We start from the raw sequence: 16,211 nt of genomic DNA, 5'->3' as shown, positions 1-16,211 counted from the left end.
CTGAACTGGCGGGTGCAGGAATGTCATGGTGCAACACACCAGAAGGGTGCAGAGCTCTAGGAAGACCAATAATGATAAGCTGTTAGTACAAACTACACCACCTCTGAATCAGAGTAATCAATGAGGATTTTTACCTGATTTAAAGTTTGTTTTGTGCTGTTAGAAGCAAGTGAGTTCACCAGCCAAGCTGAAGCTAAACCAGTACAGCCTAGGGAAACTCCTCGGTGCTAGTGAAGACTTAGCTGTGCATGTCACCGCAGTGTGCCTCATCCTGCACAACATCTGGAAGGGTAAGAGTAAGATCTCTCTCAGGTGTGGGCTTGAAAGGCTGCCGATTTGCATTTTGATTGAACGCAAAAGGTACGGCTTCTTTATCCAAGCAGCATGTGATGACACAGAGATGTGTAAACAGCTGTATCTCTCACATCATTTTCCTATTCCCCCATGCTCTGGGAGTTTGTGGGCTGCTGTATTCCCTGAAGAGGGGGGACAGGGATTCCTGTTGAAGAGTGCTCTCTTTGCTATGTTCAGTGCCTATGCAAAAGCTCCAACTACTTTTGCCAGTTTCCAGACATTTTGTTGTAAGAATGCATTACAAAGATGGTACGCCTGGGTTAAGGAGTGAGCAGAGACCTTCAAACCAGAGACCTCGTGTTGTTTCAGTCCATACTCAGACTGCCAAAACTCAGGAGAGAACTTCTCAGGTAACTGAGTATCATACTGAGAAGTGGACAGCTACAGAACTTCTGAAGAAGCCATTGAAAGCTCACCTCTCCCTCTTCAAAAACTAACCATCTATTTTTCTCTCCTTCCTCTTCTCATGCCAACGTCCACAAGAAATCCCATGACTGCTGCAAAATTGTTGAGCCTTGTGTGCTGGTTTTGGCTGGGGTAGAGTTAGTTTTCTTCACAGTAACCAGCATGGGGCTAAGGTTTGGGTTTGTGCTGGGTACAGTGTTGATCACACAGGGATGTTTTAGCTATTGCTGAGCAGGGCTTACACAGGGTCAAGGCCTTTTTTGCTCCTCACCACACCCCACCAGCAAGGAGGCTGGGGGTGCATGAGAGGTTGGGAGGGGACATGGCCAGGACAGCTGACCCCAACTGACCAAAGGGCTATTCCAGACCGTATGACATCATGCTCAGCATATAAAACCAGGGGAAGAAGAAGAAAGGGGGGACATTTGGAGTGATGGCATTTGTCTTCCCAAGTCACCGTTACGCATGATGGAGCCCTGCTTCCCTGGGGATGGCTGAGCACCTGCCTGCCCATGGGAAGGACTGAATGAATTCCTGGTTTTTCTTTGCATGCGCAGCTTTTGCTTTACCTATTAAACTGTCTTTGTCTCAACCCACAAGTTTTCTTACTTTTACCCTTCCAATTCTCTCCCCCATCCCATTGTGGGGGGACTGATCAAGTGGCTGGGTGGTGCTTAGTTGCCAGCTGGGGTTAAACCAGGACACATTGCTAACAGCAAAGCCACTTCCCTTTCCTTTCTCTGCCAATCTCTGAGATCGAACAAAAACAAAAGACCAGAAAATGGAGTCCTACCATTAATTACAACAAATCCACAGTCCATTCTGTCTTGACAGATACGCCAGTACTCACAGGATGCAAAACTACAGTAAAGTCATACCAAGAAATAACTTTCTGAATTTGATTCTTGGTACACTACATGTTCTTAACAATGCATTGCAGAAACCTAAGTCTTTCATGGATTTTTATTTTATTATTTTTATAAAACTTTCTGCAAATGAGATTGGGAAGAAGAGCAGGAAAATAAAAGGAAAGAAATGGATAAGCAAAAGGGAAAAGAGGTTGTTGTGGTTTCTGCTGGGACAGAGTTCATCTTCTGAGTAGTTGGTATGGTGCTGTTTTGGATTTAGTATGAGAAGAATGTTGATAACACACTGATGCTTGGGTTGTTCCTGGGTAGTGCTTAGGCTGGCCAAGGACTTCTCAGCTCCGCCAGGTGAATGAGAAGCTGGGAGGGGACACAGCCAGGACAGCTGACCCAACTGACCAAAGGGCTATTCCAGACCATAGGACGTCATGCTCAGCATATAAAGCTGGGGGCAGAAGGAAGGGGGGGGACATTCAGAGTGATGGCGTTTGTCTTCCCAAGTCACCATTACACGTGATGGAGCCCTGCTTCCCTGGGGATGGCTGAGCACCTGCCTGCCCATGGGAAGTGGTGAATGAATTCCTTGCTTTGCTTTGCTTGCGTGCGCAGCTTTTGCTTTCCCTATTAAGCTGTCCTTGTCTGAACCCACGAGTTTTCTTACTTTTACTCTTCCCCCATCCCACTGTGGGGAGAGTGAGCGAGCTGCTGCGTGGGGCTGAGTTGCCAGCTGGGGTTAAACCACGACACCATGTCTGTGAATATATCACAGCTTTCCCTGGTTGGGTTTCCTGTCTGATTTCAGCCAAGTCAGGCTGTCTTTGTCCCCATTCTCCCCATGACAGCAATGTCACCTGTGCTTGGCACACAGGCCACAGATTAATAAATTACTTTGAAACTGAAGATACCCATTCATGCTTAAGGAAAGGTAAACCATGGAGAAATAGCCTTGTGGCAGGTGTGCTTTTCAAGACACTCAGAAAAGGAGCTGTATGCAAGATATGTTTCAAATGGGTTAAAAGAAGTACTGCCACTTTCCTAATAAGGGCTCCAATAAATTCAGAAGAAACCAACTGACTAAGTGTAAGAACTTGCTAATTTAGATTAAGTTTTAGATAAGACGCTAAGAAGAATAGGCTGGGAATTTCAACAAATTTTGACTCTTGCAGCACGATAGAGGAGTCTTTGTAGTTCGTTCTGTGTTGCCATAGTGAGTTTATACACATAAACAGGTTTGAAACTGAGCCTCTTCACTGGCAATATAAGACCTGTGAGACGACGATTCCTGAAAAAAATTCCTACAAGCTAATTACTAATCAAACAGAATTCTATACTACATTTTTCAGCTAGTTACACTTCTTCTGTGGTCTCTCATACCTGTAGTACTACCACAGATCAGGTATTTTGAAATTGAATTTGAATTTGAAATATAGGCTTTTGAAATTAAGAAAAAGGAACAATCACAACCCCCCCAAAAAACCAAAACAAAACCCCTACCCAAACAAACAAACAAAAACTTCTTCACTTATGCATTTGTTTTTCTAGAAATATTTGCAAAAGGCATTAAGGACATCTTCCATTATCATGCTTCTATATATAGGAATGTGGACACCCAATGGCTTTTCTTTATGAAAGGATCCACTGTGCAGGTCTGCAGTTACCTCCATAACCTATGGATGGTGGCTGGATGAGCCTATCTCACTCACAGTCTCACTGTGCATGTTCAGATGGTGCAGGTCTGCTGCAAAGTAGCAGTGGCAGTCATGAAGAAAATGTTGGAGCATCACGTATCTCTCTTAATCTGAAGAGTGAGAGCGTACCGTCCGCCACTGTCTGTTTATGCTTCTCTTTGTAGTGAGGTAGACACTGACCAAAGCAGTCAAATCAACTAGCTGCATGGTAAGATTTTACAAGGACTACTATCCTGCAGCATCTTAAAGATATTTTCTCCTAGGACAGGTTACAATCTTCCAGTCCCTACGAACAATGAGCTGAAACTGTGCAGGCGAGATAGCAAATAAGGGAAATGCATACAAACAAAACTTGTGGAGTAAGCTAAGAAAGAATGTCTCATAGAGACACTATCTGTATGGAAATCAGACTTGGATTTCTGAAGAAGGAGGCTGTCAGCTTGACCTTTTTCCTGTATTATTTTTGGGAAACATTGTTTTTAAGGAAACAGGGTTCTACTAGAGAATATACCCAGTCGTCCCAAGAGTTTTTTTTTCTAAAGAAAACCAAAACCATCAAGACCCTAAACGCTGGCTATATGCTGCACCCCAAAGAAGAATAATACTCAGGGTGTAAAGCAGCTGAACAAGCCTTATTTTTCTGCTTATTGACAGCATTCCCTACATGGTGGATCCCCATCTTAGTTATACCAGTGAGAATTTGGAGCAAGTTCACTGGTTCAGAAAATTTTCATAAACTCTGTAATAACTATCAGCAAAAAATTGCCAAGAGTAGGAGTTATTGTATATTTTGATCCAGAAGAATGGCTGAAAATAATTATTAAGTGATACACCTTCATCCTGCAAGCAGTAAGAGTTGAATGAGTAACTATCTCTTGTGATTTCTTAATCTAAAGACCTAACCCTGAAGCTGCAGCAGATCACACTTTCCCGATAAGAAGTGCAGCAGTTGATGCACTGAGCCTCTGCACGGTGCAAAAGCCTGGGAAGATCACAGCTCTGTTACACTGGGCTGGTCCTTCCAGCACTCTGCCCAGAGCGGAAGATGCAGATTCCACCTCACAGTGTTGTTACCCAAACAACTTTACCCCCAAACTTAGTACTGCCCATGGTCTTCCCCTTCCTCTTGGCTGACAAGTTCATGCCATGGAAATAAGCGTCAATAACAAAATCCTTTCTTGCATCTTCTCTCTTTGGTGCCTTTTACTGTCACTCCAAGGGGTAGCAGAGAGCCCACAATATGAGTTTTAAGACTTCAGCAAAACAAAGTGAAAATAAAATCACATGCACAAATAGCTAAGCTGTGCTCAACAGTTCTCCTTCACTTACCGAACTCTATCCCTAGCCCTCTCAAACCAAAAAATTCTGATCCTTTCTACACACTCCCAACCAGCTAGCTAGCACAGAGATGCATCCACTTCACTAGCTTTTTTTCCATGAGGAAGAAGGCAGACAATGCTAGAGTATAACAGAAACTTTTATTCAAAGCACTACTTGTTGTAGCCCTCTCTTTAATTGTTACAATCAAATCTGACATTTTCACAGGAAGCACTTGAGCCACGCTTCAGCACGACAACACACGCTTTCCCATTGTGATTTAAGTTCTCCTTCTAAGGAAGGACACACACTTACATTACTAACACAACAGTTCACAGAAACACACCTGAACACATTTTATTCTTCCCAGCTCAAGTGTCTGTAGTAGCATAACCACAGAAACAGTAAATGCAGAGCAAGTAACTAAAGGTTCCTTGAGGGCTGAGTAAACGCTCCTCAGACTGCCCAGCCTGGCAAAGCTGAGCTGTACTTAACTGGCACCATGGCAGGAGTGGAGGAGAGAGGAGAGGAGCTGACCCCATGAGGTTATCAAACAGTTGTTTGGGCTGTTATCGGGCTGGGCATTGCCTCCTTTTGGGCATTTTACAGGCCTGACTTTATTAGTGCCTCATGGAAAAAACCCTGCGCACCCCTTTGCAAGCCAACACAGATGTGGTTTTATTGCCTTACTACCCTTGATTTTCCAGGCAGCCGTGAGTGTCTTTTAGGCAGACACTAACAAGCAGCACTCCTGCTGATACAGATATGACATGCTTAGATGAGCTAAGTAGTCCAACTTTTCACGAAGTGCTTGAAATTCTTCTATTACTACTCACCATGAATGGTACTTGCAACAGTTCAGAAGAATGAGTTTTTGCAGATAAAGATGTCTTCTTCATGTGTTTAAAGGAGGGCAGCAGAGCTGTCGAACAGTGAGGCTCAAGGCAAGGCTTAAGGATATGAATAGTACCGTGACTGGAAAAACACATTCGGTCTTGCAGAATATACCATGCAACCTGAAATGTTCTGTGAAGGAGTCTAAGGCCAGTATTGAAGAAAGCCAACATCATTCCCTTTGTCCCACTCTCTTTTTGGTTGTCAGTTGGGTTAGTTCTTGACCTAGGATGTCTGGTCTTTGATTCTGCTAGACGATCTAGATGCTTCGAAATTACAAATGAATTTATGATAAAACTAATTAATTATATTTTTAAGGCATAAATTGAAAAGCCATTTGAAATTTCACTGAAATTCCTAAAAGCAAAGACATTTCACAGTCTAGTATGCCTTACAGTCTTTCCTTGAAAAGAGGTTAGCTAATTCAGTCTAAATGGTGCAATGGCTTCTACTATGATTTTATGGTGAGGTAGAAACAAGTATTTCAGTATCACTAAAAGGGACTAAGCAAAATGCTCTGTAGGAAACGCCTCACTGACACTGGAAACTCCTTTTGGTCACCTTGTATAAAGGTAAGGTCCAAATATCTGTTAATCTTATAGGGAAATCCAGGTAAAGTTGTAAAGTTTCAGGCACTTAGACCATGTTTGGCCCCCAGATTCAACATGAGTGTAGGTACCTTTTGCAAAACTCCTACCAGTGCTGCAGCATTGAGTTTTCTTATCTCAACTGTACAGTGTGCTCTGAAATAGTAATTTCAGAGCTTTGCTTTTCCAGATGACCGTGCACATCATCCCCCCCGAAAAGCCCTTTTTTTTGTTTGATGTTCCCCACCTGGGCCCGATTTGCTGCATTTATCCTTTTTGCTCCAGGCACAGGCACATGTGCAACCCTCCTCTCTTCCGCTCTGAAAGCGCCCAAGCCACTTTCAGAAAACTCTCTAGAAATCTTCATCAAAATCAAAATGTCCAACAAATTATGCCACTGAAAGACATGTTCTTGTATGTGCTTCCTTGCAGTAAGAGGCATTTGTGGCTCCCCACCCAGCCATACAACATTAGCCTGGCATTTGTGTATTTTCCACATAGGATCTGAGCTTGTCTTCCCATCAACCTGTTAAGCGTGAACAAGCTACTGAAGCATTACTAATAGCCGAGTTTCAGAATGCGGTAGGCTGGAGTCAAGTGTCAGGGAAATGTGTGCTTTTCCACGGATGCTTTAATGGTTAATCTTTAACAGTTAAAAGGCTTTTAGATTAGAGTTCCTAAGAAAACACCTTATTTTTCCAAACAGGCTACAAAGAAAGGTGGGGAGGTTGAGAATCGCCAACGTAATATAAAATGGAGATGGAGGAGAGAGAAAAACAGGAGATAAATAACCCAAGTAGACAAAGCAGGGGAGGTTCCCTACAAACTCCTTCCATTTTACTGGATTTGTTTTTAAGATTGCTAAAACACAGCAGGATTTTCACACATGGAAAGTAAAGCAGCAATCCAGTTCTGCACCTGCAATCTGAGGGGAGGTGAGGCAAAGTTAATTTTAGCCATTTTGAACTGTCTCACCCAGTTGCCAAAGACATCCCTGCGCCTGTTTGACCCGTCTTTGCCTTAACAGCCCTGAGGGGCTCAAAGGCTGCAGACTCTGGTGGCTGTTGTGGTGCAGCCCAGGCAGGCAGAGATGGTGGAGACACAAACAGGGCTCTTTCTGCTGATTGTCCCTAGCTTCATCATCTCTGGTAACGCCTCTGTCTTTGGGAATAGGTGATAGCTCTGAGCGGTGTAACATTGGGTGGATTTGGAATGATGCAGAATACCTACTTACTTGCAGATATCTGCAGAGTCCAGTCAAGGAAATCTTCTATGCTTTGTGCAGCATGATCTTAGATTTTGTAAGATTTGAGAGAACTGTTATTTTCCTCAAAGCAGCTTTGACAACAGCTTTAAGCAAAGTTAAGCATATCTGTCAAGGCATTGTAATGCAATGTACCTTAGATATCCCCTGCATTTCTTGGTTAATTATCCTGTAATAATTTAGAATACACCTGTGGATGTATTAAAACCCTGTTTTGTTTTTTTGCTGATGTTAGCTGAAGGTTCACCTCCTATGTTAAACCATTCATATGTTTAATACACTTGTGTTATAATATCAAATGATGTGAGTCCTGGCACAATGAAGGGGTTAAAGCTTTAGTACAGTAGAAAGGAAGAGGAGTGGATGATGTGATCATGCAAAAGAAGCAAGGTCTAGTTAGTGTTTGTCAGCTATTGTCAGTTGCCCATTTTCTGGGTTAATGATGGCGTGGGACACCCACGACAACGGGACAGCATGGGATGCAGCCGAAAGCACAATGCAGAAACATCTCATGAATATTTAACAGGTAACCATAAATAAAGGTCTGACTCATTTTCTAAAGACATAGCGACAGAAATGAGTTTTGAAATCTGGTAAGAGTGAAAAGTTACAATCTGGGTAGACCAGCTTGGAGTAAGTAGTAAAAAGTAAAAAGGGTGGAGACAGTTGCTCAAGACTAAATGAACAAAGCTTATGCAGGCAGGCCAGGTAAGAATTACGAAATGTACTGAAGAGAAAGAAAAGTGATTTAAAGAGGAGGTGATATGATGGGAGAATAAAAGCGAAGGTAAAAAGAAGGTAAAAAAGCAAGTGTAAAAAGAGAATAGCAAAATCTTAGCACAGGAGCTATCTTAAAATTTGTGGCACCTTTCATTAAATAGGTGGCAGATTGGAAATGTGGGGGTAAGTGAAGAGGAAGCCATGCAGAAGAGGTGAGGGAATGAAATTTAGTGGACTCTGGGCACGGTCCACTAAAAAAAAGGCTAGGCCAGACTTTATGAATACAGGAAAAAGTGGTAAAATCTCGATGCTGGATGGAGCAGAGCTTGCAGCTCTGTATCATGGAGGCTGTGGGTTGTAGATGTGGTGATGGGAGACAAGGCATTGAGAACATTTTAAGAGAAATTAAGTAATTCAGTTTGGAGCAGTGAAACAGCATTTAAGAAATGATGGAGGGAAAGGCAGAAATGTGAATTTGGGTAAAGAAAGATCATGGAGAAGTAGCATCTACAAACGAGGATAAACAACAAAGCTGGCAGCTGGTTTGTATTGCACAAAGCTATAAAACCAAGAAACACTTTAACATGGCAGTTAGTAGTCCCGCTGATTTTCAAAGATTTCTGCAATACTTCAGCTATACTTTTATTTAACTAAGTCTCTTTTTAGATAAACCAGACCTTGAACATATTTTGTTAATGACTGTAAAAGTTTAAGAAGCTGCAGGTGACTGGGGAAAATAATGATGAACATAGGTCAACTATAAAATGAAAATAATATTTAAATGCTGGGTTTTTGAGACAACTTTTTTCTACTGACTTTAATGAACAAATGCTGCAAGTGTGTGAACTAATGAGCTGCTTCTTCATAGAAAAATATTGCACTGGGTCCAAGTGAGTTAACAAGCAGCTAGTGTTACTCCAGAAACTGCATGTATATGTTAACAAAGGGTTATGAAAAAGCTAATGAAACCTCCTTCCCATTTTCCTTATTCTGTGGGTGCAGTTCTGCTCTAACATAGCCAAATGGCTTTCAGATCAAAGCTCTCATGTTCTTCTGCTCAGAATACTCTCTGAACTGGCAAACCACTGTATGCACCTAAGCACATAGCTATGCCAGCTGAATGGAAATGGAGAAAAAAGGAGAGGATGGGCCGACAGACTCTCCAGAGAGTTTGGGTGATATTCCAAAAGCAGACAGAACTACTAATTTTAAGCAGAAGAGCTGGATGAATAATATTGTATGAGTAAAAGGCTGAGGACCTCAGTGTAGAGACAGGCCAGGATTAAGTCCTGGCTTGGAGAGCTGTGCGTGGGCATGGCTGTGTGCAGCAGAGAAAGGAGATGCAAATTAACAGCAATGATTATCAACAGCCTGCTGGGGAGAGAGGGAGAGGAGGAAGGGGTTGGGGATCATGAAATATTTGTATTTAATTGACCCTGGGTAAAAGCAGTAGGGATAGAAGGAAGATGGAGCAGTGTGAAAACTGTTGCTTTCACAGCTCCTGTGCACTGGCTGACTTGGAGCAGGATCTTCACTTCAGGGTTCAGGAGATCAGGGTGCTGCAGGAGCGAGCATTGGCCTTGGTGATGCACCACTGCAGCATGGAGGACTGTCGAACATGCACACCCTGTGCATCTTGGGGCACAAGCAGGGCTCTACCTTCCCTTCTATAAACTAGAATGGCTCTTTGTTTCCTTTCTCTGTCTTCATTTTTCTTGTGCCTGCCAACCTTAATGCTTGAGCAGTCTTGTGAATCACGGGACCACTTTCTACCCTTTGACTTGCATCATTTTTCCTCTCTCTGGCAGGAAAAATCTTTGCTGGTGCAGTTTTCAAGGCCACTGGAATATATAATAAGCATTCCTACTGATATGAGATGTACCAGTGAGACCTTATGCATGTTTAGGGCACACAGAGTAAGCCTCCTGAAATACTGAAACCTATAATCCAACACAGGGGAATTCTGCTAAGCAGGAATATAATTCTTACAGCCCAGAGTTCTGCATGTCTCATAGGTATCTACATTTAATATAGTAGCCCATCACTGAGTGTTATTTAAATTACTTTGATATCCTGCATTAGTCAATCTAAACTTTAATAGTTACCCATAGTGGCAGAACAGGATGAAGCAGCTGTTTCAAACATGCATGCAGGCCCTCAGGTAGATTACCTGTCTGCAAAACAATTAAATGTTCTGGAAACTTTCTTTATAAACAATGATGAATAGCATTCAGATGGCAAAGTTCCATGCAACTCTAGAGATGCATTTTTTTTCCTTGGGAAACAATTTATGCACTACCCTGGGAACAAGCAATACACACCAACTAAGTGCCAAATGTGACCATTTCCCACAGAAGATGTGCAGAACTGTTTGGTATAAGGCTCCTGTTGCACCAGTGGTGGTGCAAAACCACAGAACAGCATCAGACCATTTGGATACTGAAGGTGCTTAGCTTCAACTCACAGAGGCCATAATGCATCATTCAGGTACAAAAATACATTCTCTGGGCCATATACTCCACCTAGAAGAACTAGTGATGGGCAAAAGAAAAGAGCTTAATTCAAATCTGCTATTTTATAAAGTCCCCAAACATTTTTTCATGTTTGCTAGTGTAAGAATCATAATCAGCTGATTTCCTGGGGTGTTGCAGAACAGTGTAGGAGGCGATAGCAACAGTAATTAACTGTTGAGCAACACGAGACACTCCCTACTGACTGGCACAAAACATGAGAACTTGATATTCTTACCATACACCTACTGTTTGGTGCAACTTTTATCACAGCAAACATGGGCTCCCCAAACTGCTGCATTCATTCTGCCCTGTTGACACAGCATATCTACAGAAAATAGGAAAGGAGCATATTAACACAGCAACAAAGTAGTTTAGCCGTGGCAGTATTAAGCTCCATACAGGTGAACTGACACAGCATCCCAGCAAGGAACGCTGGCCTGTGGCGGGGTTGCTCATGTAAGCCAGAGTTAACATCTCTGTATTATGTTCCTGCCTGCAGAACAGATGTACCCTAAGGTAGGGGAAAGGATTCTCTCTTTTTCTCTTTTCCCAAGCTACTCCCCCCTTTCTTGAAATGGCACTGACAGATTAAAGATCCACTGTACAGACCAAGCTGTATTCATATGAATTAAAGTAAAACATTGGAGGCAGGCATTAATAGCTGCAGTTCCTTCAGAGGCCGTCCTGAACTACTAACAAAGAGGATTAAGAATCAACTTTAAATTTTAAATATAAATGGAGCTGGCTGGCAATGAAATGTAAGTTTATTCTTGCCAATGATCTCCAGCAAGAGCATTAATACATTTTTTCATTTATGATGAATGTTTTTTTGAGCTAACTTTACTAAAAATATTATTCTGAATTTTCTTAGAATGTTTTAATAATTCTCTTAGAGGCTAAGACCTGTATCTGATATAAAACAAGTATCCTGTTAAATAAATGCTTTGCAGTCAATAGAAAGGGAAAATGCTCAGTATCTTTCAAACATGGCTGCTGAGAACAGCAAAAAAATATTTTAATAACACTCCCTTTCTCCGCCCCCCGTGTTAATCTATTTTGTATTAAACAAAGGCATATCATTTTTTGTTGCTGAATAAATTACCCTATTCTTGCTTAAACATGTTACTCTAGATTATGAATGTATGGCTGCAAAAATAACTGGTTGGACTGATTTAAACTGCTGATTTTAATCTCCAATTTGGCATGAGGAAATTTACTATAAAAGCTCTTTAGGATTGCAGATACATCTCTGTCCCACAGCTGCAAGAAAAGGGTGTATTTGTAACCTTCCAAGTGTACAGAGCTCAGTGACTGACTGAAAGCCTCCTTTTTGGCACAAAGCTAAAATGCATAACCAAATACATCCTGGTTTCTATCTGCCTGAATTTGAAAGTAAATGGTGATAAAATGAAAATTAAGAACAAAGCTGTATGCCTATGCAATTAAAAATTCTTTCATATTTAAATAGAAAGCTGCATAAATAGCCCCAAATATTTTTTTTTCCACTCTCTTGGGCTTGGTGGAATTTAACAGGACTGGGGCTGGTTAAAGGTTGCCAGCATGGTGGATGACATCAGTTAGCTGTTGTCTGGGCAGAATGTGTGGGCTGGTGGGCAAGGTTTCACTACACAGCACACAGATATGATTAGAAGGGATGAAGCTGCGGGGAGTAGTTATGCACCCGCTTCAATTTATGGCCACTCAGTCATACCTTTTCATCCTCCACTCCCACTGTTTTTATAAAGAAAATAAAAGAAAATAAAAATAAGCAGAACATGGAAGAAGGCATGTCCATTTCATAACTCAGCTTTAACCACACAAAAGGACTTAGAATCATAGAAAGGTTTAGATTGGAAGGGACCTTTAAAGGTCACCTAGTCCACCCTCCCCTGCAATGAGCAGAGGGCATTTTCAAACAGGTCAGGTTGCTCAGAGCCCTGTCCAACCTGACCTTGACTGTTTCCAGGGATGGGGCATCTGCCACCTCTCTGGGCAACCCATTCCAGTGTTTCACCACCCTCATGGTCCAAAAATTCTTCCTTGTATCTAGTCTAAATCTACCCGCTTTTAGCTTAAAACCATTACCCCTTGTCCTGTTGCTACAGTACCTGCTAAAAAATCTGCCCCCATCTTTCTTACAAGCCCCCTTTAAGTACTGAAAGGCCACAATCAGGTCTCCTTGCAGCCTTCTCTTGTCCAGGCTGAAAAACCCCAACTCCCTCAGCCTTTCCTCACAGGAGAGGTGCTCCAGCCCTCTCATCATCTTTGCGGCTCCAACAGTTCCACGTCTCTCCTGTGCTGAGGACCCCAGAGCTGGATGCAGGGCTGCAGGTGGGGCCTCGCCAGAGCAGAGCAGGGAGGCAGAATCTCCTCCCTTGACCTACTGGCCATGCTGCTTTTGAGGCAGCCTGGGACACGGTTGGCTTTCTGGGCTGCAAATGCACATTGCCGGCTCATGTCCAGCTTTTCATCCACCAGTATCCCTCCCGAGTCCCTCTTGGCAGGGCTGCTCTCCAGCCCTTCATCCCCCAGTGTTGATACTGTGGGTTGCCCTGACCCAGGTGCAGGACCTTGCACTTGACCTTGTTGAACCTCCTGAGGCTCACATGGGCCCACTTTTCCAACTTGTCCAGGACCCTCTGGATGGCATCCCATCCCCCAGGTGTGTCAACTGCACCACTCAGCTTTATGTTGTCTGTGAACTTGCTGAGGGTGCACGCAATCCCACTGTCTATGACATTGATGAAGATACCGAATAGGACAGGTCCCAGTATCGACCCCTGAGGGACACCACTCGCCACTGATCTCCATCTGGACATGAAGCCACTGATGACTACCCTCTAGATGCAACCACCCAGCCAAGCCTCATTCACCAAGCAGTCCACACATCAAATCCATCTCTCTCCAACTTAGAGAGAAGGATATTGTGGGGGACCATCCCAGAAGCCTTACAACAGTCCAGACAGATGACATCTGTAGCTCTTCCCTTGTCTACTGATGTAGTCACTCCATCACAGAAGGCCACTACGTTGGTCAGGCAGGACTTGCCCTTGGTGGAGCCATGCTGGCTGTCTCAAATCACCTCCCTGGCCTCTGGGTGCCTCAGCATTGCTTCTAGGAGGATCTGTTCCATGATCTTCCCAGGCACAGAGGTGAGGCTTAACAGGTCAGTAGTTCCCAGGGTATTCCTTTCCACCCTTTTTGAAAATGGGCACATTGTTTCCCTTCTTCCAGTCACCAAGGCCTTCACCTGACTGCCATGACTTTTCAATTACCATGGAGAGTGGCTTTGGCACTTCAACACCTCAGGACTCTGGGATGCATCTCATCAGGTCCCATGGACTTATGTGCGTTCAGGTTCCTCAGGTGGTCATGAACCTGTTCTTCTCTTACAGTGGGAAGATCAGACTTTATTGATATGTTTTACATACTTCTGTTTAGTTGGGTATTATAAGCATTAGCTGCTCTCTACTGAAACCAATATACTGCCTTCAAGAACATCTCTAAGGTGTGTCAAAACCTCAACACACCTCTTAGTGGCTAAGTACCTGGCCAATATTCAAGCTCTCTTTCTTCATGGACTACTTCAACCATGTTAGTTATTATGTTTTACATGCCAAAAACATGTGTCTGTACAGTTCCCATGGTTTAATTGATATGCCCATAATTTGACTATGTATCTCAAACTTCATTTGTACTAAGCTAACAGTAAGCTTACCCATTCATTGTGGCAGATCCTAGGCCAGTGTGCACTGAAGAGCTTACAACTCTCAACTGTACACACTAGACCTTTACCTGTATTAAAAAAATGAGGTAGGAAGAAAACAGAGAACTATCCTCCAATAGTGCCAAAGCAAGTGGTGTTTTAAATATATTTGTATGTTGTGTGTGTATATATATCTGCGTATGTATTCATATATCTCTACATGTCCATTCAAAGTAGGATAAGGACTATAAAACGAGGGTAAACATAAGGGAAAAAACCCCTAACAGTCCATTCTACTGATGTTCCCAAATCCAAGAATTTTTCAGCTTTACAACGACAGGGGTCTTAAATTCTGGGCTCTAAGCTGCGTGAGCTGTGAGGAATTCACTCTTGAGTAAAAAAGCCAGATGTCTTGTGCAGTGAGAAGCCTGGCCTGACTACAGATCCAAACAATGCAAAAAAAGGTGGCAAAAAAATCCCTACATTTTTAGTCATGTCAGCCTGTGTGTAAGAGGCTGGGGATGATAAGCACATGATGTTAACTTGTTCTTCACAATACTTGGGAGTTAACCATATTTAAATTCTCATGTGCTAATGCTTTCTTCCAGATCTGTGTACAGGAAGAAAAAAAAAAAGAACCTGGCTTTTGCTTTTATGTCTCAATAGAAGATTCTTTCTGAGCCTCAAAACCTAGACATAAATAATCAGAGTCCTCTCTTACTGTCTCTACAGAACTCAACTTTCACTCAAGCTGAAGGCAGCTTGTCTTAGGCCCTCTGGATTTCTTCAGCTGGGCTGGCTGAGACTGACTCCCACCTCCATTGTTTCCTTAGGCTAGAAGGGAAAGGAAATTCTTTGATCTCTTGTAAGAACAAATAAATTCTTTTCCCTCTTTTGTTACCTGCTGTATCAAGCTCAAATAAAAATCTCTGCCTTGGCAGGCAAAGCAAGTCTTTTAAGCAACAGTCAATTCCCGGAATGGGCTGAAAAGATAAAAGCACTTCTCTATGTATTCTGGTACAGAATATGACTACTAAACCCCAGTACCACTACTGTGATAAAAGTACAGTCCATTCCAGTTTAAGCTCCCTCTTTAAGTTCTTAACTCACTTAACTGTTTTTAACAGGAATTTAGAATCCAGCTATCAGCTAGCTGCCCCTCAAGTGAGTAAGTTTGTTTTGACATGAACACAGCACCCTTTTTGACACCTGACTGGATTTTCAAATGTGGGGGGTTTTTGGCTGACATGAGGACAGGAAGTGCAGTTAAGTCTGTATGACTCTACTTGCTGCATTTCTGGTTCTGGAAGAGCTCCGATACTATAAAAATGCATGCTATAAGCACAGAATCAGAACTGGCATAAATGAAGGGGAAGACTGAGAGTTAATTATTGTATTTAACTTACACACAAGCAAGTGATGCACAGTTGCAACTGACATGGTTGTCTTAGTAGTTGGTTCTTTCCAGTGAAAAATAATACACAGCACACCTTCACTGTCCTTTAAAATTTTTCATTTAGAATATTCCATCGCTTTACTTAGTAATTAAGTACAGGCACCATAAGAATGAAGCAGAAGTAAAGTAATCTTGTTTCTAGAAAAAATTTAAATAATAAATTTACTGCATCTACAGAAAACTAGAAGTACTGAAGGCATGTCATAACATATATGCAATTATTCAAAGTAGAACCTTCACTGAAATTGGTGTTTGAGATGCTGGCTAGTACCAAGTGGTTTCAGACCTTGCAAACTAAACATCACCTATCAGCTACTAATGTTATATGGAAGGTTTGCAGGTGCTAGATTGCAGAATGTGCCTGGATTCTTGCCTAGATGACACACAGATGTTTATGATTTCCCTCACCAGAAACAACTCTCCTTCCAGCAGAGGACAACA

At 42.5% G+C, this 16,211-nt stretch overlaps 1 protein-coding gene across 4 annotated transcripts in view; it reads right to left on the bottom strand.

The window, feature by feature from the left end:
* Positions 1 to 5,164: 5,164 nt before the first annotated feature.
* The window catches only part of ERCC8 (ERCC excision repair 8, CSA ubiquitin ligase complex subunit), a 41,575-nt gene continuing 30,528 nt past the window's right edge, over positions 5,165 to 16,211 (bottom strand). For 2 of the 4 annotated variants that reach the window (XR_004842321.1, XR_004842324.1), the window contains one exon: positions 8,932 to 10,933. The gene's annotated coding sequence lies outside the window, so the exon portion shown is untranslated. Of the gene's footprint in view, positions 5,791 to 8,931; positions 10,934 to 15,836; positions 15,909 to 16,211 lie in introns of those variants that run through there. The other 2 variants (XR_004842322.1, XR_004842323.1) reach the window with 2 other exon arrangements.

This window comes from Egretta garzetta, unplaced genomic scaffold (genome assembly GCF_000687185.1).
Source record: "Egretta garzetta isolate BGI_Z169 unplaced genomic scaffold, ASM68718v1 scaffold136, whole genome shotgun sequence".
Lineage (NCBI taxonomy): Eukaryota > Metazoa > Chordata > Aves > Pelecaniformes > Ardeidae > Egretta > Egretta garzetta.
Note: the sequence above shows the minus strand (reverse complement) of the source record. Positions and strands in the feature narration are given on the sequence as shown.